This window comes from Cornus florida, unplaced genomic scaffold (genome assembly GCF_030987335.1).
Source record: "Cornus florida cultivar Cherokee Brave unplaced genomic scaffold, ASM3098733v1 CherokeeBrave_3.0.0_Hap2_Chr07, whole genome shotgun sequence".
Lineage (NCBI taxonomy): Eukaryota > Viridiplantae > Streptophyta > Magnoliopsida > Cornales > Cornaceae > Cornus > Cornus florida.
Genome location: NW_026775577.1, coordinates 10961497 through 10969204, shown reverse-complemented (window position 1 = coordinate 10969204; position 7708 = coordinate 10961497). Strand labels below are relative to the sequence as shown.

Sequence of the window (7708 nt, the reverse complement as noted above, 5' to 3'; positions counted from 1 at the left end):
TCGCGCCCTTTAATAGCAGCCTTCTTTCAAGCATATTAAGGGGCTCGGTTCTAATATGTCCTGATTTTGAACCCCAATACTCGTATTATAATCCTTAATTTAATTGGTGGTGTTGTTGTAGGGACCGGTTGCAGCACCTCAAGCAGTAAAAAAAGAAAAAATAATGCATTAAAAAACAACAAATATTAATTGGATTATATATTTATATCATAATCCAAAATTATAAATTTGAAACTTAGGACCAGATATTTGTTATTTTTATTTTTTTTTAATTTTATATTATATTTTTAATTGATTATGTTATAAATTAAATTGAATCTAATTTTTTAAATAAAAAATAATTACTACAAAATACCCCGCAGAAGTTTCCAAAATACCAGTCTCAGTTTAGTCTTAGTTTCTTCATGTTTTGTGGTACTTAATTTTTCAATTTATGCTTGCGTATGATGTGTAAATTGGGTAGGATTTGATCGATGTTTTCATTTGGACGTGGATTTGATTTCAATTGATGTCTGCAAATTTGAATTTATACACAGTTTATTCTTAGTTCCCCTAGGAAGATGGTTTTGGAACCTCTAGTAGCTTTTAGTTTATTAAACAAAATACTCCATTGAATGTCTTCGAATATATTACATGTTATACTCTTGTTTATTTATCTATTTATTACTATTATTATACATTTTGTCGCTTAAAAGGTATAATAAACTTTTGTGTAAATCTCAGGTTCTGGAACAAGTTTAAGTAAAATTGGAAAGGAGTACGAGTTTTAAGTAAAATTGGAAAGGAATACACCAATGCAAAAAGGAAAGGGTCCACCACTGTGCTGTACATACAGACGATGAATATGGGACCAATGGAGGATATAGGGGTGGGCTTGAGCCCACTCACAAAAAAAAAAAAAAAAAAAATAGAATAAAATAGAACTAATTTTAGCCTAGTCAAAATATATATATATATATATATATATACTATTTTAACTAAAAAAAACAAAAAATTATTAATAGAATTAGTCCATCCAATCGAGCCAAAGTCAACTAATCCAACCCAAATAAATCCAGGACAGGTCCTGACCCAAGGAGACAAAGGTAGTGGCCCAGGGCCTTAAAATTTATAGCCCATGGATGATGGTTCACCAAAAAAACAATATATTTTAGGGCAAATCATTTCAGCCCCCACTGTGTGCAACTGCAAACTACAAAATCTACGAGAATCTGAAGTTCAAAACCCATATATTTCAGTTAATCTATCCGTATGCAAGAATCAAAAGTTCAAAACCCACATATCATTTAAGAGTTTATTAAAATGAGATAAATATATTCTTATTCAATTCTAATATATTTATATATTTTGTTCATGTAAGTTTATATGGGGAACGAATTATAATGTTAAAAAAATAATAAACATAAAATAGAATAAACATAAAAAAAAACCTTTAATTCAATTTTTTTTAAATTGATATTCATTTACACTTGTCTAAGACTTGAATCCTAACTACCTTTAATTTATTTTTTCATGGTTACAATAATTATTTTATTATTATTTATTTATTTTATTTTATTATTATTATTTTTTCCGTCAAAAATATTAAAAATTAATAGTTAGAGAGAAGAAGATAAGGTATTCTCAAGCACAACAATCCAACCACTCTAATATTATTCTTAACATGCCAGTTTATTGTAATTTATTACTAAGTAAAAAGTATTTTAAAGAAATAACAAATCCTACTAAATCATGGATTAAATTTTGCAAATACACTAAAATGACATATAAATAGTGGTAACATTTTGGATTAATAAGAATTGAACATTTAAGCCTCAAGATTCGACTTATAACTTTCAGAATTAATCCTAACCGTTCACATAAGTTAAGAAAACACAACCAGACAGATCTTTCAACCATTCAATACTCATTCAATACTCTGAAAAGCACACGATTGCCATTTTAAGCCGTCCGATTCACTTTTACTCCCCACCCCACACCTGCAAGCTAAACATATTTTTAGGGCAAATCATTTCAGCCTCCCCAATCGCCTCTATCTCTATTCTCGTTCTCAACTCTGAACTTGCCTCCCTCTCTCTCTCTGCAACTGCAAACTACAAAATCTACCAGAATCAGAAGTTTAAAACCCATATATTTCAAACTACAAAATCTACCAGAATCAGAAGTTTAAAACCCATATATTTAAGTCTATCTATCTGTCTGCAAGAATCAAAGGTTCAAAACCTATTACCTATATCAAAACCCATATCGGCGTATCATTTCAGATTGTTCAAAAAATCAAAACCCATATCATTCAGTTTCCATCGGCCGTTGTTCCAGTTCGGGTTCGCCGTTCGCAAGCTTCAGCCGCTCTCTCAACTCTCAAGCTTGCCCCCCTCCCTCTCTGCAACTGCTAACTTGTATGTATGGGTTTTGTTTTAATTTTTTTTCTAAATCAACTAATCGAGCTCTGTAATTCTTGTTTTGCAAACTAAATCCTATTTGGTGAAATTTTTTATGATCTTATATATATATATATATATATATATATATTTACAATATAAAGTAACAAAATTTGCATTGCATTTTGAGGTAATCATTGCATTGCATTTTGAGGTAATCACCGTAATCTACATTTTATTTTAGCCAAACAATTTTTATTTTTATTTTTATTTTTATTTTTTATAATTTCTATAACTTCTATTTCTGTATTTTTTTTTTTTTTTTTGTTGTTGTCAATTATGTCTACAAGAAAATTTGAATCTGGGCATGAAAAAAAAAAGAAAAAAAAAAGAATCTTTATTGGATTAGAAATCTGCAGATATTGAATCTGAAACAATTTTTATCAACATGCCAAGCTTTTTGAAGATGGAAATCTTTTCAGAACTAAAAAAGGAAAAATCATAGCAAGAACTTTGACAAGCAAAAGTACTTAATATAGGGTAAAGCTCTAAAGTTACTTCTTGAAAATTAAAATACTTACAAAAAGCATGCTTTTGAGTGAATCCGTAGTGTTGGAAGGGGCTTGCCATGAACTACCTCATACTCTGCTTCCACTAGTAGATTCTCAAATAGGATTAGTAAATTGGTCAAAAGGAGAGATAGGGTACTGAGTGCTGTTTCTATGCCTTAATCAGTCAATTGTCTAAAGAAACATTGTTAGTTAACTGAAATTGAATTAAACAACAGTTGATTTTGGTTGATATATTTTGATTTAGCCCACCCCATTGAGAAATCCTGGATGTTTTGTTTCACTTAAAAATACAGTCTGTGTAATGCACGAAGGATTTATTCAATCTTTCTGCCATAATTTTATTTTCAAATTTTGGTTTTTGATTTTCTTTTGTTGTTAGAATGCAGAATATGAGGATATTGATTTGTTAATTTTGAAGATTATTCCTAAATTGATGCATTATATTTGATTAATTTAACACGAGATGATTATAATATGTGCTAATCAGACCTATCCGTAATCACACCTCTTTCTACGGATAAGTGTCCAACATTTTGACTGAAAGCATAATTGAGTTGGGTTGATACATGATACAGATAGTACTTAGAAGGTAGTTTTTTAATTGTTATGAGTGAGATTGTGAAACCTCTTCCTCACAACTTGAGTGTTTTCTTATTTATAGGGTTAGTATCGGGCTTTAACATTTAGCAAGAACAAGATTCAAGAAACATGCCTCCTCAGTCATCAGGTAACAAACTCATACTTTTTCTAAAATTTTAATTGGCATTTTTAGCTATTGGTTACGTTTTTTTATTCATGTTTTACATACTGATTTTTTGTTTTTGTTTTTGTTTTTGTTTCTACATACATATATATAATATTGTTATGTTGTGATGCTCGAACAATTTATTAATGGGAATTAAAGACTTGGAAGTTTAGTTTTCAATTTCAGAATGTATGTTTTACAAGTTTATTAACGCTTTTAAAACTTTTCCTCTTTTGTCCTAATAATACAGGTCTCGTTTTTGAAAGACGAGAGTTGATGGGAATGGGTGGATTTGGCAAAAAGAAAATATGTATGTTTTTTTTGCCTAGCTAATTGAATTATTTAAATCCCCTTACCATTGTAGCAGTGATGTTGGTTTTAAAATGATCAATTATGATAGGAAGTCTCTTTTTAGTTTATCTTAATAAAATGTATATCTATGCAAGAGGATTACGTGATTCTAGATGACGATTCTAGATGAGGATGTTGATTTCAATGTTGACGATGACGACTGATGATGTTGATAATATGTTGATGCACTCAAATTAAGTCAAAGCACTTAGAATTGAAGGAAATTTAGATTTGAAAACATACTATTGAGCATAGTGCCTAATTCTTTTTGTTACAAGAATCTTTGGTTACTTCACACACGATTTTTCAGTTCTTGAAATTCTGAAACAATGGTGTTTAATATGATTCATTTACTTGGGCTCTCTTCTTTTTCATCTCTCTATTGAATTTATAACTTCAGTTAAACAAAATCACACACACAATCTATTTAGGTTAGATTTGATATTTTATTAGGTCTTTGATCTGTGTTATTGATTTCCTTTTCAGTTGATTTAATTCTAATCGTGATTATTTGTTTACAACAATCAGGTTTTCCATCATCCATCAGTCCAACGGTTTCTGAAATCTTTTTTGTGATTTTCCGGCGAGTCCAGTTTCATTTTATAGCTTAATATATATATATAAACACTCACATGCGTTTTAAGGTTTTTTTTGTTCTTCTTTTTTGTTTTTGTTTATATTCTTTGTTTAATTATTGTGTATGATATATTGAGATTGGGTATATTACATTATGAATCGGTTCACTAATATGTTTGGTTGGGTATATTACATTATGAATCTGTTCACTGCTAGGTTTGATTGACAGTTACCTCAGTTAAATACTTTTGATGAATGGACAGTCAATAATCCGTATCAATACAAATAAGAAAATGTAGAGTCTGACTACTTTAATTGAATAGTTTAATTATGATTTTTATTAATTTGAGAAAAATGAAGCTTAGGATGAAAAACTAATTTGGATAATCAATTGAAAGAATAAGAAGGTTATAGATATCGATGGATGACATCATGTAAAGCTCACGTAAACATATTCATAGATCATTTTTCTTTGGTATTAGTTAGGTTTTTATTTATTTATTTATTTATTTGAATAGCATTACTGAAGACTCTAAGTTAGATTTAAGATTTAAATTGATTGAATCTAAGTTCCAATTCTTTGAAAAATATAGTTTAAATTTCAATTTAGTAATTTAATTTTGTATGTCGGGATGTATAGATTTATTTGAGATGATTAATGGAGTTCAAATAAAAAAATACAAAAGCTTATTTGAAATCCATACTGATAAAGATTCAAGTGCCAAATGGTCATTGGCAGAATAATATTGTTCCTAGCTGTTACTTCTTAGTTAGCATGAGCTGTAGAAAGGCAGTATTTTGTAAAGTTGGTTTGTTATTGCATTAAATTCTTCTCCATTCTCGAGCCAAAAAATGCAGTTCTAAATTTTCCGGCTTGCACGAAATTCGAACTTATTCCAAGTGTGACTAAATAGTTATGTCTGAAGAGAAATATATGAAATGTTTTCCTATGTAAATACATAAAGACACACACACACACACATATATATATATGCAAATGGATCACGGCTGGTGGTCTTAGTAGGTTCGATGATCTTAGTCCTCTATTGTGTTTAAATTCCTAATGCAGAGCTATTTAATTCTATGGTAATACATATGTTTCCAAGACATGAACTACTTGTAGCAACTAAGCAGAATTCTGTAGCCGAATTGTAAGCCTGAGCTGGGCTTGGTCCTTCCCCTGGTTTGGTTGGGGGAGAGGGAGGGGGAAAGGAAGGTACAGCTGGAAAGGAAGGGAAAGTAGAAAGGGAAGCAAGTTTCCCTCCCTTTTTCAACTTTTTTTTTTTTTATATCCCTCGTATATATTGATATGTACATCAGTACTTAGACCATACCTATTTACAGTAGTCTTAGGTGAAATAACTATAGATATACAAGTTGACATCCCATGTTGCATAACAGAGTGTTGGTGGTTACCAATAAGAAAAACTAGAGTATATAATTAGAAACTTGGCGAAATGCACCCACGGGCAACTTGGCAAAATGCACTAGAAGCAAAAGTTCTAAAAATTAGTGAGACTAAAACAGAAAATGTGGAATGTAAATTTTTATCAGAGAGAAATACTACAAATATCAATTTAAGATCATTGGGTCACTAAAAATCAACATTTTCAATACTTAGAATGGGGAATAGATGATGATATTACTAGTAGGATTGGAGTATGTTGGTCCAAATGGAGACAAGCTAGTACTATTCTATGCAATAAAAAGTACCACACTGGTTAAAAGGACCATTCATTTCTGGAATCTATATATTAGATAGTCTTTTTGTCTTTTTTTTTTTCTTAGTTGGTACATGTCAGTTTCAACTGTCTATAAGAAAAATTGAAACTGATTGTTTCTTTTGTTTTGTTTGTTGTTTAACAGAAACGAACCAGAACAAAAATGCGTCCCTGGATGCATTCTCTTTCCGTATCTTCCGGAGGGTGAGGTGCAAAAATTTCATAATTCAAGTGCTGACTGCTAATCTGGAGCAGAACACTGAGATTGTCCAGAAGCTCCAAGCCGAGATTGAGACTCTCAGAACTCAGACTCAGATACACATCAACAATGATACTCATCATGCAGCAGTCCTTCCAGCAGAAGAATGATGAGATTGAAGTGCTGACTGCTGAAATTGGAAAGCTGAAGGGTCAGGATGGGGTCCTGGGCCATCGTCAGGAGGAAATTGAAAAGCTGGGTCCTGGCCGGTGGTACTACTTAGCATATATCAAATAGTAGATAAAACACTATGATATATTGCGACACTACTCACTTTTTACCTTTGTACCTATGTAGATAAAAACGAAATTGAGACCCTCAGAACTCAGTCTCAGATACACATCAACAATGATACTCATCATGCAGCAGTCCTTCCAGCAGAAGAATGATGAGATTGAAGTGCTGACTGCTGAAATTGGAAAGCTGAAGGGTCAGGATGGGGTCCTGGGCCATCGTCAAGAGGAAATTGGAAAGCTGGGTCCTGGCTGGTGGTGCTACTTAGCATATATCAAATAGTAGATAAAACACTCATATATTGTGACACTACTCACTTTTTACCTTAGTACCTATGTAGATAAAAATTGTGATATCCCTTCATTGAACTGTTACATGCAGAGTGATGAATGGTGATAAAATTTGTGAGTTCTCATTAGTTGCATGACCATAGATGTATACAAAATTTCTGCTCTTCTATACTTTTAAAAGCTGTAACAGGCCATACAGTGTATCATTTTTACTTTATGGTATTGACATTGACTGCTTGATAGAGTTTTCTGTTGCAATTCAAACAACAATGGCATGGTCTTTTTTTATTTTTTTATTTTTTATTTTAGGTTGTTCTGCTACTAATTGTTGGAATGATTTTTATGATACCTCTCATATTTCTTCTTCCTTAATTAAAATTAGAAATTAATAAAATTTCAAAATATGGTAAAAATTTTGTTCCTTCCCTTCAGTACATCTTTTCTATCTCAGTTTTCATAATAACTTGAAAATGGGGCTCGATTTCACTTGAACAGTGATTCCATTAAGATACAAACATGGAGAACATTATCTTGTTCCTAATGTAACAATTTTATTTTATATTGTAAATGCAACAAAAT

At 31.0% G+C, this 7708-nt stretch overlaps 1 long non-coding RNA gene across 1 annotated transcript; it reads left to right on the top strand.

Annotated features, from left to right (window-relative positions):
- Positions 1–1970: 1970 nt before the first annotated feature.
- LOC132316487 (uncharacterized) lies at positions 1971–7373 on the top strand. Its single transcript, XR_009483928.1, has 4 exons — positions 1971–2399; positions 3615–3680; positions 3949–4008; positions 6492–7373. It is a non-coding gene; the product is annotated as an uncharacterized LOC132316487 (long non-coding RNA).
- Positions 7374–7708: the final 335 nt, after the last annotated feature.